Genomic DNA, 3917 nt, shown 5'->3' on the forward strand with positions numbered 1-3917 from the left:
GATCCCGCAGGCCTGCGAAGCCACGTCAGCTCCGCCACGTTAGCCCGCGGCCGCGCAGCCAATCCGCGGGCCCCACCTTGCTCCCACCAGCCAATCGAGACAGGGGGCGGAGCCACCCAGGAGGTGGGCGGTGCGGTGGGAAGAGAGAACCCAGCAGGCTCGGTTCTGAAGATCTGGGCTCTAGACTCACAGCGAAGGAGCAACTCCTGGTTGCAGCCTCCCTGCTTGCACCCGTTAGCAAATATTCCCGAAGAGGGGTTGGGGGCGGGGGGACGGCTGTCTTGGGCGTGGGGAGAGTGAGCCCTGCGGTGTAATGGAAAAATCGGATTCTGGAGTTGGACTTAAAGGGGTAGTTTGAGCACAGCCTCTCCCACTAACCGGCTCTTGATCCTGAATGGTCTTTCTGAACGTTATTTTCTTCTTTCCATGAAATGGGGAAGTGATATCGATTCGTGAGATGATATATTGAAAGCCGTGATCACGGTACTTGGCCTGTTGTAAGGTTTCACTAAGTGATCTCTATTCCTGTTATATGAGAGGCAACAGGTTCAAAAAGTTCCACCGACTTGCCCAAAGCCATCCAGAAAGCCGGAGCAGAATGGGGACCAGGACCCTGGACTGCCTCCCAGTCTAGGGCTGTTGCAGTATGTTGTTAAGCTGCAGACAAAGTTCAGAAATAAGAGGCAGTTTGGAGAAAAGAAAAAAAAAAACTGCTTTCCAGCTTGACTTACCAGAACTGATGAGCAAAGAAACCACACTAAGAGAAAGGCAAGGAGAAGGCATCTCTGGCTGGATGGTGAGAAGACTAGGGTCTGGACATGTTAGTATAAATATGCAGGTGAAACTGCTTACCAGGTAGGAGGAAAGGCAGGGCTGAGGCTCAGAGGAGAGGTCTGGGCCAGAGAGAAACTGGAACCATTCCGGGCAAGAACAAGGCCAAGCAAGGGTAGGTAGACTGCTGGAGGAGAGAGTGTACAGAGGAAAGAGCTTGGGGATATGCTAAGGCAGGAATGGAGAAAAGAGACTAGACACAGGTGACAGAACTAGGGTGGCCTGAGGTGGGGAGACTCACAGGGTCAAAGGCCCAGAGCCGTCCAGGAGAATAAGGAAGAAGAGACCAGTGGACTTGGGGATCAAGGGGTTTGTTGGACATAGCAGATTTGTTGGCCAAGGGAGGGGAGGAAGCAGACAGCACAAAAATAGACCCTTTCTGGGTCATATTTGGCTGTTAAAAGCAGACGGCAAATGGACCCCGGGCTAAACAGAGTCTCAGAGGTGAGGGTTCTGAAGAAGTGCACCTTTGGAGGCCAGGAGGAAGTAACCAAAGGAAAGAGGGGTTCACTCATCCGTGATATGTGGGTGTGCTAGACCGGATAGCACACGTGTTCTATCAAGTTTAACCGACACTCGACCTCTGAGTGAGGCTGAGCAACAGACCCTGACTACAGAGAAAATTAAACGCAGCACTAAAGTAACTCGGGCAATTCATGCTAAAGAAAACCATTATGGTTTTGAATAATTTGTGAATAAGTGAAAATTAAAGGGAGAAAAGTTGAAACCACATTTAAAAATACAACCACCCCACAAAAGCAAATTAGGCTGATGTTATTTCTGGTGACATAAAAGCCTTCAGTAAATTAAAGTAGTGCTGTATCTTACTATAGTAAGGAGGAAAAGACACACTTTTCATTTCATTCTCCTTTTTTAAAAAGCCAGTTTCCAGAGCTTTCTGTGGCTTTTTCTGCTTGGATAATGAATCAATGTTCAATATGTAGAAATGGATGAGAGCATGTGGGAAGGTCTTCAAAATAAATTAAAACCAATGAGGGATTTTTTTTTTCCTGTTATTGGCAGGAGAGGGCAAGGAAGAACTTAGTTTTGGAGAAACTAGGGTAACCCAGAGTGCTGGGTCATGGGGATCAAGGTAGAGAGAGGAGGGAGACCCAGTTCCCAGACCTGAGACCCCTGAGTCTGAGGCCCCAGTGGTCAGCCCTACTATTCACATCCTTAAGTGGGTTCCTATAAGCTTCCTACCTTATATACTGCCTAATCTTTTGCCTTTCTGTGCTCTAGCTACACTGAACTATTTTGGGTTCCCCTAAAGGGTCATGTTCTCTTACCTCCGGGCCTTGGCATAGGCTGTTTTCTGAGCCTCTAGGCTTCCCACTCCTCCACCTCCATGTACGGAGCCATGACTGACCACTTCTGGCCCACGAATGTAGGAATCACTTCCTCTCAGATTCTTCTCAGATTTCCCCAATAATCTTCTCTGGGTTCCCACAAGACCCTTATTTGCCCACTTATTACCTTTTATGGTAACTGCCCCTTGTCTTGTCCGTCTTCTCTTTAGATTGTGAACTTCTGTGGGGCAGGAACCATCTGGAGCAAAGCTTTAGGGATACCATGGTGAACAAGAGAGTCCATACCTCTGCCTTTATGTTGCGTACATCCTTGTATCGTAAGTGTCCTGCGGGGCCAGGAGCTCCTTCAGAGCAGACCTGGACTGTTTCCTACTGTACCCTTACCACCAAACATAGAATTTCTTAGCGCTTAATAGGTGCCAACAAATATTTTCTCAGTGCACAAGTGCAGAAAAGGAAGGATGATAGCGAATACTGAGGCATAGCTGACTTCATGGGTTCATTCCTCAGGCCACATTCAATCTCTTAGGCAAACATGACTGTTCCCTAAAGTGCTTCTGAAGTCAGCTTTCTGGAAATTTCCTATGATGAAGTGAGCTGTTGATCCATCCAAGTTTCCTAACCCTGGCTGCCAAGGACCTGCCCTGGTGTTGAGTTGCCAAAGTGTCTGATTCTCCCAGGTTTCTCAGTGGTTCCATTGACAAGCACCCTTGCTAGTCACACGCTCACCCACACCTACTTCCTGCTTCCTCATCCTTGGTCCTCATCCCTGTAACATACACATCATTTTTCTACTGTCCCTGAGAAAATAAGCCCACCATCACACCCTGGGGGGTGTGGAAGGTAGATGTCAGCTCATACTGACCCCCTCGGAGAATTTTGACCTGTGTATACACCCCTTACCTGCCTCCATTTTCCAAATGCGACCTCACCCACCCACCCAACAAATAATTCCTGAGTGCCTGGTGTGTCAGGCACCTCGCCAGTCACCAGCAATGAAATGGGGAACAGAGAGTGTGGTCCTTTTCTTGCAACTTGTAGTTTACAATAAAAGCAAACTATATTCACATATTGATGTTGTTAAATAACACAATTCAACCAAGTAAATTTGATCTACTGGGGTTTACAAAATGGTTCATAAATTGGGCAGCACCCCCTCTAGCAAGTAGAGGAATTGTACAAAATGGAGGGATTTTCCAGACGGAGCGTGGGGCAAGAAAGAGTTCATGAAAGTGCTCCTTTCACGAAAGAAAAGGGTTGCTCCAGAGGAAGCTGTTTGCTAGGGATGACCTCATCTTTCTTTGGGGGATGGAGAGAACCCAGATGACAGATTCATCGCCTCTCATAGAAAGAAAAACTTTCTGACTGACCTGTTAAGGCTGTATTTTGGTGAGGGAGAGGAGGGGTTGAAACTGCAATTAGATTGGGTATTAGGCCCTAATTTGGGAACTTGGTCTAAGTGACACCATTTTGGGCCTGTGGTTTTCTTTATTTAACAATATAAAATCATGAATTATAATAACAAGGGCATGAAGAAAACAAGTTGAGTGCTGGTAAGACTAATGGCGGGGGAGGCTTCTTTGGAAAGTCAGAAAAGGTTTTTTTTTTTTTTTTGAGAGCGAGAGAGAGTGCAAAGTGGAGGAGGGAGGGACCAAGGGAGAGGGAGAGAAGCTCAGGAAGCCTCCATACTCCGCAGGGAGCCCGATCCCATGACTGTGACATCATGACCCGAGCCTAAATCAAGAGTGGGACGCTGAACCAAATAAGACACCCAGG

The sequence above is a fragment of the Crocuta crocuta genome, unplaced genomic scaffold (genome assembly GCF_008692635.1).
Source record: "Crocuta crocuta isolate KB4526 unplaced genomic scaffold, BGI_CrCroc_1.0 scaffold431, whole genome shotgun sequence".
NCBI lineage: Eukaryota > Metazoa > Chordata > Mammalia > Carnivora > Hyaenidae > Crocuta > Crocuta crocuta.